General features: G+C 37.9%; 1 pseudogene; it reads right to left on the reverse strand.

Moving 5' to 3' along the window:
* Positions 1 to 2,857: 2,857 nt before the first annotated feature.
* LOC107137621 lies at positions 2,858 to 4,067 on the reverse strand (annotated as a pseudogene).
* Positions 4,068 to 16,848: the final 12,781 nt, after the last annotated feature.

Here is a 16,848-nt window from a genome sequence, read left to right on the forward strand (position 1 = left end):
CTTCTTCTTCTTCTTCTTCTTCTTCTTCTTCTTCTTCTTCTTCTTCTTCTTCTTCTTCTTCTTTTTCTCCACATAAGTACAAATTTTCAGAGGAATTGCACTTGAACCTTTCCAAGCTCCTCTTTGCTAGTCCAAACTCTCATTTGTTTAGGGAACAATTATTTACTTGTGTTTTAGGGCTGACACTTGAATCTCATAAAAGCAAGTTAATGGTGGTGAGAGGAAAGAGGTTTAGGAAAATGGTTTGCTACTATTTGGGAAAACAACATGAATGTAATTATGGGAGGTCTATTTTCTTTTCTTTTTTTCCTAGATACCTTGAAAACTCTTCCATGAGATAATTGGCTGCATATTCAAATAGCTTTATAATTCCATCTGGGTAAACAGAGCTCTCACACACATGTACACACACACACACAAATTAATTTGTAACAGTGGTTCACTTTATGCTTTGAATATAACCCTTGCTGCTCTGATACTACACCTTTTTTTTCCGAGGATAAATTAAAAGATTTAATATTATCAACACTTTAAAAAACAGTCATTTGTAACATGCTGCTATAATTAGAATAACCAGTTTTGGGGTTACTGATACAAGGAATTCAACACCAAGCTTAAAGCTTCCTTAAAACATAAAGATTGAGACAGTGAATTGATGCAAACATACTACAGCTGAGAAAAATACTCTTCGTGTGAATGTTAATACTCAGCTAAATATAATCACTGGCACTATGACTTGAGTCAGGCTTTTAAATCTGGATTAGGCCAACCAGGGGGAAGGCTTCCAATGGAGGAAGGAATGGAACTCAGAGTGGGGATAACTTGAAATTCCCGGGACAATGAAGAGATCTGTTTTAGGGGAGCAGAGTTACATATCCGAACAACAGAAAAATATTTTAAAAATTAAAATATATGTGTCAAAGCTTATTCATCAGCACCTCATGTTAGTTGAAACTTCTTTAACAAGGCCCAGTCTGAAAAATGCATATCAAGGAGAATTTAGAGAGCCAAGACAAGCATTAGTCTTGCTGAGGGCAAAGGTATGGCTTTGCATTTTGTTCAGGGTCTTTACTAAATTGTAGGGACTTCAGAAATAATAGTCTCTTTTTAAAAAGATTTTGCTTATTTATAATAAATGGCTTTAGTTAAAGGATTTAACCAGGTGAAAGCTCACGGGCAGTACACTGACTTTTGGGTTTTATCTCTCAAATATTTCTGAGAAAACAGTAAGAAAAAAAGCAGCTTTCCTCAGTTCTAAAAATTATTTTTTCAGACTAGATGAAATACACAGGCAATATTGCAGCTAAGGGAAAAACTGAGGTTCTGCTTCCCACTTAAACCAAACAGGAAGAAAAGTCGGAATGATCTGCTGTAAACCACAAGGCAAAATGCAACTCATCAGCAAGAGAAACAATAAGAGAGGTAAATAGGGAGCCTACATCCTGGGAACAAATTTTTACTCCTCACACTTCAGACAGAGCCCTAATATCCAGAGTATACAAAGAACTCAAAAAATTAAGCAATAAGAAAACAAATAACCCAATCAACAAATGGGCCAAGGACCTGAACAGACACTTCTCAGAGGAGGACATACAATCAATCAACAAGTACATGAAAAAATGCTCACCGTCTCTAGCAGTCAGAGAAATGCAAATCAAAACCACCCTAAGATACCATCTCACTCCAGTAAGATTGGCAGCCATTATGAAGTCAAACAACAACAAGTGCTGGCGAGGATGTGGGGAAAAGGGTACACTTGTACATTGCTGGTGGGACTGCAAATTGGTGCGGCCAATTTGGAAAGCAATACGGAGATTCCTGGGAAAGCTGGGAATGGAACCACCATTTGACCCAGCTATTGCCCTTCTCGGACTATTCCCTGAAGACCTTAAAAGAGCGTACTATAGGGATACTGCTACATCGATGTTCATAGCAGCACAATTCACAATAGCTAGACTGTGGAACCAACCTAGATGCCCTTCAATAGATGAATGGATTAAAAAAATGTGGCATTTATACACAATGGAGTATTACTCAGCACTAAAAAATGACAAAATCATGGAATTTGCAGGGAAATGGATGGCATTAGAGCAGATTATGCTAAGTGAAGCTAGCCAATCCCTAAAAAACAAATGCCAAATGTCTTCTTTGATATAAGGAGAGCAACTAAAAACAGAGCAGAGAGTAAAATACTGTGAGTTTTTTTCACCAAGCAGTTCAAATTTTTTTATATTACCATTGTTTGGGTCTCTTGTTGTGGTTCAACAGATATGCCATTTTCAATTTTACATTTGTGTAATGTTCAGCTTGAAATTTTGCAATGTTCATTATTTGAGGTGGATAATCTTAAATTTCCATTATCTTTTCAAATAGGAAATACTGGAGGAAGCATGCATTTTTGTAATTAATGCATTTATCAGAGTTGACCATGTTGTACATAATAAAATTATACTACATTATTATTCAATTTAAAGTAAGTAAATAAATAACAATTATCTCAATGGAAACAATTTATGTATAAGTAAAAGTTTGGGAGTTCTGTCACAAACTACATCCTGGATGAATTTCGATAATGTCTTGCTAAATATGTACTAAATCAAATACTGTATTATTCCACTTATATGAGTTACCTAAGGTAGTCAAATTCATAGAAATAAAAGGTAAAATGATAATTTCTAACTTTCAAAAAATAAATAAATAAAAGGAAAAAAAAAACTGAATGGAGCAGGGGTCCTTCGCTAAATGGAGGATGAAGCACCATTACTCAGTTGAAGTTCCCATTACATCACGAGTGCAATTCAGTTTGGGGGAAATATTTAATGTATCTCTCAGAAAAAAAAATAGTTTATACTTTGCATCACAAACGAAACTGGTCAAGAGGCCCAGCGCCACCAAGCAACTTTCATTCTGTCCCATACTGCTGAAAGCGGATCCAAGGCAGGGCGGATGTCCAGGATGGTGAACTGGTAGTCCTTGTCAACTCTGCCACCATCATAGCAATCTATCACAGATCTGACTTCTGTGCCACAACCGTTGAAGATCCAAACGCGTCTGTCCAAAGGCAGCTCATACCCCATCCAGGAACAAATTCTTGCCCTTGGTGAATATTCTTTTGCTTTCCCTCCAAATCAGATCAATGATGGACCACAAGGACACTAGGCAGCATGAAGGGCTTCCCACTTCAAAATCTCCTTCCAGGGGCTGGGGCTGGGGCTGAGCTGTAGCACACTTAACTAGCATGTGTGAGGCGGCACTGGGTTTGATTTCTCGGCACCATATATAAGTTAAAAAAAAAAAAAGAAAGAAAGAAAGAAAGAATGAGAAAAAGGTCTGTCAACAACTAAAATAAATAAATAAATAAATCTCCTTCCAGGCCTGTTCATTGTTCTGATTGTGAATTTTAATGATATTATGCATATCTTTCTGACTACTAGCCTTATCCTTCTACTTCCACCCTTTCCTTAACATTGCATTCCAGAACGTCTGTTTGGAAGGATAAACCCACTTTTTCTCTGAATCTGCTCGTGGAATGGATGACTCCTCTCTGATGGCAGACAAGTCAAGGCCTGATCTGGAGCTGGTGTTTGATTAGACGGTGGCATCAGATTTGAAAGACCCAGGTTCTCCTTATTCTTAGCAGCAGCACCCATAACAGACATTCCACATATTCATATGCACCATCTTGGTGGGCAGGCACAGAGCATGTTTTGCTCTCACAGATTGGACCAGAGGGTTCTGCACTCATTGGACAGCCTTTCATTTTTCCCTTCATGCATTGGCATCCTGAAGGCAGTGATGCCATCTGATGATCTGAAGCATTTGAGGTCTGAACTGGAACAGCAGGAGTAGAGGCTGACACACCTGTGGTTGGAATGAGTGTTAACTCCAAACAGTTTTATATTTCCAGCTGCTGCCATCCCTGCTGTCCTCTCACTGGCTCACTGCTGTCCCGGCAGTCACCCTATTTTTAAAATAAACATGTTTCTTTCTCTTCCTCTCTCTCTGCTCCTCCCTAATCTCTTCCCCTCTCTCATCTCAGGGGAAACTGGATTACCTTTCCTCCCCATCCTAGTCAGGTTTATCTGTCCTTGTACACACCCACCATAGGAATAAAGTAATCCAGACTTTGGGGATGGTACCTGAAGATCTCAGAAATGACTGTCTCCCAAATTAGCAAATGAATCACCTCTTTAAAAGCCCCCTGTTCCTCCTGATGCGCAAAATCTCAGCCTCTGGGACAGGAGTCCCTGCGTTTCTCCTTTGCTAGCAAACCAAATAAACCTTCTTTTTCCTTTTCTCAAACTGTGTCCTCAATATTGGATTGGCATCAGGAACAAGAACCAAGCTTTCAGCAACAAATTTGGCACTCCAGATGGGACCTGAGCAGCCCCTGTTCCAGCTTTCTTGGGCAGGCCTGGCTCTCCAAAGAACCCCACTTTCAAACTGAGGGTTCAAGGTGGCTGGCAAACTTGTTGAGAACCAACTGCAAGAGAGTTAGTAGGAAACTTGCCTCCGGTTGAACCGGAGGAGCTTATTCCTGTGAGTAAAGGGAGGGACTGAGGGACTGTCCCAGTTCCTTCAGGGAACTCCGCTTCCTCTCCCTGGTATGGTTTGCTCCATCATGGTCCACTTTGAGAAAAAGGAAACTGAACTTAGGAAAGTCGCAAGAACTTTGGCTCTTTGGTAAGTCCCCTGTGTGCAGGCCGAGGCCCTTGATTCCACACATGTGGTTCCTGTTCGTGGGAACATATGGTCCCTCTCTCTGGGGACATCTGTGGTGTCACTTGGTGTAGGAGTTAAGCGGGACTTGAGAACCTAGGGATATTTACTCCCTTCTGATCTGTTCTAGGTTCTCATATGTTTGTGGGCTTTGGGCTTGGGAATTCCCTCTGGTTGTCTGTCTATATCTGTCATTACCCCTTTTAAGACATGGCCAGTACTGCATTGATCCTATTAGTAGTCTCTTGGGAAAGATCTTGGCTGCTCAATTTATAGGTTCCTGTCTGTTGGCCGTGGTTTGGAGGCTCCTCCCTTATTGTCTCTCTGTATTTCTTTTTTGTACAATCTTGCAACTGGAGTTAGTCTGTCAGAGGTAAAGTGAGTTGAAGAAAGGGCTACCTATAGGTATAAGTCTGTCAAAGATGTTTTACTGTAATGATCTGGCTTTTAGATAGCTCTCTGGATTATTGTACAATCTTGCAGTTGGAGTTGATCTGTCAAAGGTAAAGTAAGTGGAAGAAATTTGTACGCGCAGGTCGCGCAGGTCTGTCCATTTTAAGTGTTCCCATCTGTCAGCCCTTGTTTCAGTGATCCTCTCTTGTCTGTTTTTGTTTGTTTTGTTTTGTTTTGTTGTTTGTTACTGGCCCTTTAAGACATGGGCCATGCTGCATTGATCTTACTGGTAGAGATCTTGGCTTAATGGGCACCCTACAGCTAAAAGTCTGTCTATGAGAAAGTCATTTTGCTGTAACACCATCTGGCCTTTGAGTGGTTTTTCTGGATTATTATACAGTCTTGACATTGAGGTTGGTCTATTGGGGTAAAGCATTTGAAAGAGATTCTGTATGCACAGGTATTTATGCAGTTGCGTGATAAGGGGTCTGAACCATCAGGAAGTAAAAGGTGCCAAAAGGCACTGCCCCTGGTGTGCAAGGAGAGCAGGACACCGAAATAAAGATTAAAAAGGGATTTCAAACTTTTAAACTCCCAGCACTGTTTCTCAGGTTAGCCCCAGGCAGCCACAGATCACCTCACTGTGGTCAAGGACACTAGCACTAAACTAGGGGAAAAAAAAAAAATCCCAGAAAAGCTGCCTTGGCTATAGAAAAATGGCCAGAGAGAACCTGACCTCTGCCCTGCCTTCCAGCCCCTTTTGCCCATGGAGGGTGGAGGCTGCGGGTAATAAAGGATGTGGCAGTAGGTTCCAGGACTCTCAGTTTGTGACCTGGGGACAGAAATAGTCTCCCATTTTAAGATCTAACAGGAAACCCAATTTGATCAGGGAATATTCATCACTACAGCAAAGCAATTCTTGCTATAATAGTAGTCCATCAAACTTCATCACTATACCAGACCTTAAACTATACTACAGAGCAATAGTAAAAAACAACAACAAAAAAAAAAACATGGTACTGGCATCAAAATAGACTTATAGACCAATGGTACAGAATAGAGAACACAGAGAGAAACCCACATAATTAGAGTTACCTTATATTAGACAAAGTCACCAAAAACATATATTGGAGAAAAGATAGTCTCTTCAGCAAATGGCACTGGGAAAATTGGAAACCCATATGCAACAAAATGAAATTTAACCTCTATATCTCATGCACAAAACTCAAAGTGGATCAAGGACCTAGAAATTAAACCAGAGACCCTGCACCTAACAGAGGAAAAAGTAGGCCCAAATCTCCATCTTGTTGGATTGACCCTGACTTCCTTATTAAGACTCCTATAGCGTAATAAATAAAATCAAGAATCAATAAATGGGATGGATCCAAATTAAAAAGTTTCTTCTCAGCAAAAGAAACAATCAGTGAGGTGAATAGAGAGCCTACAGAATGAAAGCAAATTTTTATCATATGCACATCAGATAGAGCACTAATCTCCAGGATATATAAAGAACTCAAAAATCTTAACATCAATAAAACAAATAACCCAATCAATAAATGGGCCAAGGAACTGAACAGACACTTCTCAGAATATGATATACAATCAATCAACAAATATATGAAAAAATGTTCAACATCTCTAGCAATTAGAGAAATTCAAATCAAAACTACTCTAAGATTTCATCTCACTCCAGTCAGAATGGCAGCTATTAAGAATACAAACAAGGGGGCTAGGGTTTAGCTCGGTGGTAGAGTGCTTGCCTAGCATGTGTGAGGCACTGGATTCGATTCTCAGCTCCACATATAAATAAATGAAATACAGGCCCATTGACAACTAAAGAATATTAAAAAAAAAAAAAAAGAATACAAACAGGGGCTGGGGATGTGGCTCAGTGGTAGAGCACTTGCCTAGCTTATGCGAGGCACTGGGTTTGATCCTCAGCACCACATAAAAATAAATAAAATAAAAGTATTGTGTCCAACTACAACTAAAAAATAAAATATTAAAAAAAAAAAGAATACAAACAGGGGGCTGGGGTTGTGGATCAGCGGTAGAGCGCTCGCCTCACACATATGAGATCCTGGATTTGATCCTCAGCACCACATAAAAATAAATAAGTGAAATAAAGGTATTGTGTCCAATTAAAAAATAAAATATTTTTTAAAAATATTAATTTTTTAGTTTTAGGTTGGCACAATGTCTTTATTTTATATTTATGTGGTGCTGAGGATTGAACCTAGTGCCTCATGCATGCTAGGCGAACGCTCTACCACTGGGCCATAACCCCAGCCCCAAAATAAATATATATTTTTTTAAAGAATACAAACAACAATAAGTGTTGGCAAGGATGTGGGAAAAAAGGCACACCCATACATTGCTGGTGGGACTGCACATTGGTGCAACCAATATAGAAAGCAGTATGGAGATTCCTTGGAAAACTTGGAATGGAACCACCATTTAACCCAGTTATCCCCACTCCTTGGTTTATACCAAAGGACTTAAAAACAGCATACTACAGAGACACAGCCACATCAACCTTTATAACAGCACAATACACAATAGCTAAACTGTGAAACCAACCTAGATGCCCTTCAGTAGATAAATGGATAAAGAAACTGTGGTATATATATACACAATGGAATACTACTCAGCATTAAAAGAGAATAAAATCATGGCATTTGCAGGTAACTGGATGGAGTTGGAGAATATCATGCTAAGTGAAGTAAGTCAATCTCAAGAAACCAAATGCTGAATGTTTTCTCTGATATGTGGATGCTGATTCATAAAGGGGATGTGGGGGTAGCATGGGAGGAATGGAGAAACCTTAGTAGGGAAAAGGGGAAGAATGGGAAGAGAGGGGGCATGGGGATAGGAAGGATGGTGTAATGAGATGGACATCATTACTCTAGGTACATATATAAAGATATGAATGGTGTGACTCCACTGTGTGTACAGAGATATGAAAAAGTGTGCTCCATATGTGTACTATGAATTGAAATGCATTCTGCTGTCATATACAACAAATTAGAATAAATTAAAAAAAAAATCCAGCCTCAACAACATAGTGGGGCCCTCAGCAAGTTAGCAAGACCCTGTTTCAAAATTAAAAAAAAAAGGGGGGGGGGGACCAGTGGTTAAGTACCACTGGGTTCAATCTTCAGTACCAAAAAAAAAAAAAAAAGTAAATATAATACTGAAGGTAATTTACTATATTCTTAGTTATATTTATGAATAAAACACCTGTTTTTAGATTTAGTTCTTTGGTTGAAATTAAATTTAAAGCCAGTTAAAATACAGAGACAAAATGTTGTAATGGAAAGATATTTTCTTTGTAGATAAACTTTGATTAAAAAAAAATAGTAGCCCATCAAACTAAATGCCTGGGCACTTGGCAGAATAAATAACTGTACCCAGAAAAGAAAGATAGAAACTGAGGTCAATTTGTGTTTGTAAGCAGCCTCTGCAAAGGGGTTGATGAACCCCATCTAATTCCACCTTAAGATTGGGACTCATCTCATCACAAAGTCATGAAAAGTTAATTTCTGTTTTACTATAAAATTACTGCAATTTCTAAACTTGTTTGCCCATGCCTTGAACTCACCCATGCCTGTCTTTCCCTGACCAGATAACAACCCTCTCTGAAACCTCAGTGGCGCCTCATAAATTCTGATGTTGGGATCTAAATGTATTCCCTATCTTGAAATGTTAAGCCATGTAGATCATTAACCTACTATCTGCCTTTGTATTATGCTTGTCAAAATCCTGTTATTTACAAGTTCTCAAGACACCCCCCTTTGCAACTTTTTGTGCTATAAAACTATGCTCCTAGAGAGCTAGGGTACTGTTCTATAGCCCAGGGTTTTCAGGAGAGACAGTCCTGGCCAGAATTACAAACTTATTTTAACTTGATTTAAAATTGGAGTCGGTGGTCTTTTGTTTGCATCATGATTTAACAGGATCTTCAAAGAAGCCTAAAGAAAAGGATGGAAAGGGCCTCTTCCAGTGCATATCAACATACCTAGTATAAGAAAAAGGCCCAAAAGGGGCCTCTGGGTAAAATTAACAGTGGGAAATGCACTTAAAGTTGATGGAATTGTGAAAATGATCATGGAGACAGGTCAGGCTTAAAAATATCCTGTGCTTCAATCCCTTGAATACAACCTGGGGGAAAAAAGATTAAGGGATAGTTTTTGTATATGCTGGATTGTCCAACCCTCTCCTGGTACAAAATTTGTTGTGTAAGTTAAATGCATAGATAACTCATAAGGACCGCTTCAGAATATAAATTTTAAAAAGGGTTCAAAACTAGAGAAGAAGCCAGGCATGATGGCACACACCTGTAATCCCAAAGACTTGTGATGCTGAGGTAGGAGGATCATGAGAACAAAGTCAGCCTCAGCAACAGTAAGGTGCTAAACAAGTCAATGAGACCCTGTCTCTAAATAAGATACAAAATAGGGCTGGGAATGTGGCTCAGTGGTTGGGTGCCCCTGAGTTCAATCCCTGGAAACCCCTAAAAAAAAAAGAAAGAAAGAAAGAAAGAAAAGAAAAAGAAAAACTAGAAAAGATAAAAAAAAAATAAAGTTATAGGTATGGAAATATATTTTAGTATGGAAAATTAGAAGGTAAAAGAAATGTTTCTGGATGAGAAAGTATTTTGTCTGATAAAGTAATGTTTTGGGGCTAAAGTGCAAAATGAAATGATGAAACTAAGGATGTAAAGTTGTGAATGCAGACGGTTTGTGGGAGGTAAATCTCAAAAAATTGACTATATTGGCTATCATTAGCACAGTCAGTTAAAGTTATTTGAACTTTAATGTACTGATATAAAGCAAAGTCTGAAACATTGATCTGCTCTTATTTATCAAGATAATTTTCTTGTATTTGTTAGGTTTTATTACTTGGGGAAACTAAGGCTTAAAGGAATTAGGGTTTGCACCTGTTTTAAAGACTTAAATGATTACTTTGGAGGCTGGGGTTGTGGCTCAAGAGGTAGCCTGCTCGCCTGGCATGCCTGTGGCCCGGGTTCAATCCTCAACACCACATACAAACAAAGATGTTGTGTCCGCCTAAAACTAAAAAATAAATATTAAAAAATTCTCAAAAAAATGATTACTTTGTAACTGATTAAACAACTGTTATTTAGGTTATAACAATATAGTTTACATCCTAAATATATGCAACTAGGCATATGTATGCGTCTGAGAACTATATCTGTCTAAACCTTTCCTAAGTGTTATATAAAGGTTTATAAAATGAAAGTTTATGTAAGTTTCCATAAGTGCTCTCTTTCATACATTGTATGGTACACAGAAGGGCCACACTGTCATTTGAAGACCTGTCTTATATCTGTTTGCTTTGACTAAGTCAATTTCTGATCATTAACACTGTTTCCTTTGATTTTTGTTAGGCTATGCAGACCTCTAATTATTGTTATTATACGCTCTGGATTATAAATTATACTTTAAAAGTTAAACTTAGTTAAATGTAAAGCTTAGGAGAGTACTTTGCCAAGTTGGTGTTCTCCAAACTAAAATTATATGTAGCAAAAGTCTTGAATTTGTATAAAAATAACAAATTTGGTTGGTATTTATTCATGTCACTTATTGTGTTATAGCTGGATAAAATGAACTGTTGTCAATAAATTTTATATACAATTTTTTGTTACTCTTCACACTGGAATTGAAATTTAAATGCATTTTTAGAAGATAATAAGGAGAGCCTGATCTGTTTAAAGGGGACATTATAAAACTTGGAAGCATTCTGCCACTTTTTCCACAGAAAGAAAGTTAAAAGATCTCTTAGCCTTTCTTTGATTCACATTTCTGATATAATGTTGTATTGTGTTATTTGTGAACAGCCCCATCTTACCTAAGATAAGGCTCTTTACTCCATGTTAGAATGGCTCCAAAATAGGCTAGACTTCAGTTCATTTAAAGTTGTGTTTAAAAGATTGATTTTTGTTATAAAGATTACTGTGATCTCAAACAGGGAAAATAATATATAGCTAAGTAAAGGTTCAAAATTATAAAAGTCATTTTTCTTGGTTCATAGCTATTACACAAACTTTATATGTTTTTGCTTTGTTTATTTTATTTTGTATTTTCCTTCTAAACTTTATAATTGTTGCCTGTTAGTGTTTTGCAGAGGTACTGCTTCTAAAATGAAGCAACCAGGGTTAAATTTAGAAAACAAGCCATCAACTACAGGACAGATAGTATATAATGCTGACTTTCAGTACTAATACCGCCCCCAATTAAATGAAAGGGGTCACTAAAATTATAGATATTGAAGTTATAACTTGTTACTCCCTCTTTAGGACTGGTGAAACTGGCTTGCTGGATGTTTAAAACCAAAAACTTAGAGATCAACATCAAGGAAGTAAAAGAACCAAGGGAAAAACAGCACACACACACACACACACATACACACTTGAGTTTTAATGGTACCTTTACATGTAGATTAGTCAGAAATTTTCTCCCTTCCCATGTATCTTGCATATGAGATATTCCTTACTAAAATTATGGCTATGTGCTTTCGTGATGTTTTAAATGTTAAGCAGTACTACTAAATTTAAAATGTTTAGTATTTGTGTTATCATGACTAAGCAGGTCTTATTAGTTACATGACCTAGGGCAGAACCATTTAGCTTCAGTGTACTTCCTTCACATTTTTCACATGTAAAATAGGAATATGAGAGGGTTGTTGTGAAAATGGAATAAGTTGCATGTGCAAGGTGCTGGGTTCAATCCCCAGCACTAAAATAAATTATATATATATATATTTCAGATCATTTGCTTGTGTGTGTGTGTGTGTATATATATATATATATATATATATACACACACACACACAAGATATACATATATCAAGAAAAGTGAATAAGTTAATTCTGGTCCACAATTCCTTATGTGAGAAACTAATGTGGCTTCATTTTTAAAAATAAATAAATAACAGCAGCTTCTACCTCAAGGCCTGTCCTAAGGAAGGGGGTGTGACCCTTGTCCTTGGAAAAACTCACAGAGCACTCCTAAGAACATACCTACCCTGCTGAGTTGTTTGTCTGTAAATAATAGGAGAGGTCTGTGGCGCCAGGTGTCCCTGACTCAGTTAGGCTAGGTGAGGACCCATAGCAACCCCCCTAGCAACCTCCAATCAGCATGAGACAGGGAAAATACCTAGGATGCCAGATGACCCCCAAGTAGTTTATGGTGGTTGATAACATGTTGGGAAACCATGTAGTTTAGCACGTACACCCCTCGTGGCCTAAACCAATCAGTTCAAACGAACCCCCCTCTTGTACTAGCCAATCACCCCTACCCAACTTGTTCCTGCCATTGAATGTGCTAATCAATGTTAAGAGTTGTTGTTTGATTTTCCCGCGGTATGGAATGATTTGCTGTGTGATGTTGTGACACATAGAGTATCCTCCCAAAACCTATAAAATCTCACTGGACAAAGGACCAGGACTCACTCCCTGGGACCGCTGCGTTGGGAACCGTTGTGAGTCCAGGCTCGAGCTTGCAATAAAGACTCTTGTGTGATTGCATTTGATTCGGCTCCTGGAGGTCTACTGGGGTCCCACGAATCTGGCATAACATATGCCCAATTCTGAAATCCAAAACTTCAGAAACTGAAAATTCTTTCTAACTAATTTGGCAAATGCTGACCTGAACTGACATAAAACTATTTAAAGATGTTGTTGTAGGGACAAACGAGGCAAGACACCAAAGATAGCAGGAAACAGGTTTATTTGGCTGTAGCCAGGTTCAGAGGGCACAGCTTTTGCTGTAATCAATTAATCCCCTGAACCCCGAGTTCAGGGAGTTTCAGAATTTTATACCCAGCATGTAAGGGGAGGGGCTCAGAAGTTCACATAAAAGCAGCTTTTCTTTCACTGTTCTGGGCAAGTTAACTCTTCAAGGACAACACCTGAGAAGGGGAGAGCTTTTTCTCCCCTTTCTTTCCTCCCCCTGCCAGCTGTTACCATGGAGCCCATTTGTAACTTATCTTAAAAATGTAGACATCTCTGTGAAGCCCAGCTCAAGGCCTGAGGCCTTGTTTGCACATTTCTTCAAAGTACTATATTGGATACGTTTGTGAAAAACTAGTAAGGGGGTGTCCAGCACCTGGAGTGCTGGTATCTTCTCGGCCAGTGGCCAAGGAAACAGGGTGACACGAAAATAGGAAGTTTATCTACATTGAACTCTTTTGCAGAGACTCTTTTGCTGACAGTCCTAAAATTAGTCTGGATGAAGATTTCTGGAGAGGCCCAGTTAAGACTTTTCAGTGGAAAAAGAGGGTGCCACTTCAATTTAACACTCTTGGTTTGAATTTTCATATATTTTGCTATGGAAATGTAATTTTGGTCATAGGATACTGCTTAGAGCCCAATGGGTTAGTAAGCAATAAAGAATTTAGACACTGTATTACCTTTCTAAAATCTGTGAGGAAATCCAAATTATGAAACACATAGAGCTCCAAAGGTTTTGGGTAAAAGGCTGTGGATCTGTATACAAAAACTACTTAGAATGATGTCTAATGCAAGATATTATTTTAAAATTATAATTACTAATGTATATTAATTGTATAAATTAATGGGTTTCTATATGTCAGTTCCATACATCCACATATTATGCCATGGCCATATATATCCTCCCTAACACTCTCTCTTGCCCTACCCTCATTCCTCACATCTGCCAATCCTTTTTCCCTCTCCTAATTGTCTCTCTTCTACTTTCAGGTTCGTATTTTCTCTTTTTTTCCAAATATGAGAAGAAACATGTCATACTTGGTTTTTCACGTGCCTGGCTAATTTCACCTAACATGATATCTTCTAGTCCCATACATTTTCCTGCAAATGATATGATTTCATTCTTCTTTATGGCCAAATAACACTCCATTGTGTATACATACCATATATTTTTTATAAATTCATCTGTTGATGGTCCCCTAGGCTGATTCTACATCTTGGATATTATAAATATCGCAATAAGCATGGATATGCAAGCATCTCTTTTGTGTTCTGACTTCATTTCCTTCAGATACGCTCAGGCGTGGTATAGCTGGATCATATGGTAGTTCTATTTTTAGTTTTAATGGTTGTACTAATTTATTCCCACTAATATTGTATACGGGTTCTTTTTTCTCTACATCCTTGCCAAAAAATTTTTAAATAATAGCCATCCTAAATGGGGTGAGATTGGATCTCAAGGTAGTTTTGATTTGCATTTCCCTGATGGTTAAAGATGTTGAGCATTATCCTGAGGAGGATCAAGAAAGATCGAGGTCAGCCTCAGCAACTTAGCAAGATCCTTTGTCAAAATAAAAATTTAAAAGGGTTGGAAAGTAGATCAGTGATAGAGCACTTGCCTAGCATTTGTGAGGCCCTGGGTTCAATACCCAGTACAAAACAAAATATATATAACCTTTTTTCACATATTTGTTAGTCACCTGTACTTCTTTTGAGAGGTGTCTGTTCAGATCATTTGCTCATCCATTGGATTACTTCTTTTATTGTTACTTTAAAAAATTATTTATATATTCTGGATATTAATCCTCTGTCAGGTGAATAGTTGGTAAAGATTTTCTTCTATTCCGTAAGTTGTCTATGCACTGCTGATTGTTTCCTTTTCTGTAGCACAGGTATTGTATTATCTGTTATTATCAGCTAAACCATAAAAGGTACCACATATAAATTCATTTAGTTTTTATTGGACTTTATATTAATAATGGTCTTTGTTTGCTGTTTGCTTAATTTTAATATATCAATTATAAGATTTGTATGTACCACTTACTAAAAAATATTCTTTAAAATTTTCCACACTTCAAAAAAGCACAAAACTGATAGTGTATATATTTATAAACTTAACAGTATATTTCTTTGTTATGTCTTACCCTTCACTAAAATGCTAATTTCTCAGAACAGATACTTAGTCTGTGTTGTTCTGTTTTATCTCCAGTGGATAATTTCTGGTACAAAGAAGACACTCATAACTTTATTGGGTGAGTGAATATGTAAGATATTCTGTCAACTTCATTTCTTCCTCAGCCTCTTCTCTCTTAGAAACTTTTGTCTTCTTGCTCCATTCTGGACTAGCAGTCCTCTAGGCCTGGAGGCCCAATTATCATCCTGGGAATTTTTTATTTTATTTTAATCTTATTTTTTTTGATACTAGGGATTGAACCCTGGGGCACTTAACTGCTGAGCCACATTCTCAGCCCGTTTTTATATTTTATTGGAGATAAGGTCTCATTGAGTTTCTTAGTGCCTAAGCTAAGTTGCTGAGGTTGGCTTTGAATTCTCAATCCTCCTGCCTCAGACTCCTAAACTGCTGGGATTATAGGTGTGTGTCACTGTGCCTGGCTCATCCTGGGAATTTCCTTTGCCTCTTCTCATTTTTGGCTTCCTTGCCTCTATAGCATTTCTCATTTTGGTGGACCACAATTCATGGATTGTAAACATTTGAAGAATTCTTCCAACTGATATTGCTGCATAACAAGTCATTTCAAAATTTAGTGATATTATACCATAACACCCATGTATTATCTTCTGGTTTCTGTGAGACAGCTGAGGAAAGGCTCAAGTGGACACTTGTGGCCTGGGGCCTCTCACTGAGGTTGAATCAACTGAAGATTAGAGCTGGAAATGCAGGACTTCTCTAGCAGATGGGGTTGATGTGGGATCTTTATGTAGTTTCTAGATAAGCTCTGCTTACCTAGAGGTTGGTTTCCCCTGAATATCATTATTCTTCCTTGTACTTTATGATAATTTGAAGGGTAAATTGCATTCTAGGATGGATCATTTTCCTTCAGGATGCTTTTGAGATGCAAAGATATGTATTCATCAGAGTCTTGCTAAATGAATGCTTTTGAAAGTATTTTGGTATGGTTTTGTAACTTCCAAAATTTTTTAGATGTCTGATTCCATTTTAATTCTGGACCCTTTATATATTGGCTTATTTTATTCTCTAGAAGCTTTTAGAACATCCCTTTTAATCCTCAGTGCTTTGAAATTTCATGCGAATCAATGGGTAGATTTGATAAACTAGTTTAAGCCTTGCTTGAATTTTAGGTTTGGCTTAATAACTAAGTTCCTTCCTTCATTAATCTTAGTCTTCTGTGTGTGTGTGTGTGTGTGTGTGTGTGTGGTCCTGGGCCTTGTGCATGCATGCAAGGCAAGCACTCTACCAACTGAGCTATATCTCCAGCACCCCCCAGCTTTCATTAATCTATCTTGAATCATCCTAAGAAAATATTCCTGACTAATCCCCATCTATATTGATCATTTTCTTGTCTTCAATTTTTTAGCACCTCTAACATGGTTTATGATTTACTTTTTGAGGGGAGGGATTAGGGATTGAACTCAGAGGCATTCAACCATTGAGCCACATCCTCAGTCCTATTTTTTGTATTTATTTAGAGACAGGGTCTCACTGAGTTGCTTAGCTCCTTGCTTTTGCTGAGACTGGCTTTGAACTCATGATCTTTTTGCCTCAGCATCCTGAGCCGCTGGGATTATAGGAAGGCACCATGGCAGCTGGCCCTATAATTTACTGTGGAACCAACCTAGATTCCCTTCAATAGATGAATGGATAAAAAAAAAATGTGGCATTTATACACAATGGAGTACTACTCAGCACTAAAAAGTGACAAAATCATGGCATTTGCAGGGAAATGGATGGCACTAGAGCAGATTATGCTAAGTGAAGCTAGCCAATCCCTAAAAAACAAATG

This window comes from Marmota marmota, unplaced genomic scaffold (assembly GCF_001458135.2).
Source record: "Marmota marmota marmota unplaced genomic scaffold, marMar, whole genome shotgun sequence".
NCBI lineage: Eukaryota > Metazoa > Chordata > Mammalia > Rodentia > Sciuridae > Marmota > Marmota marmota.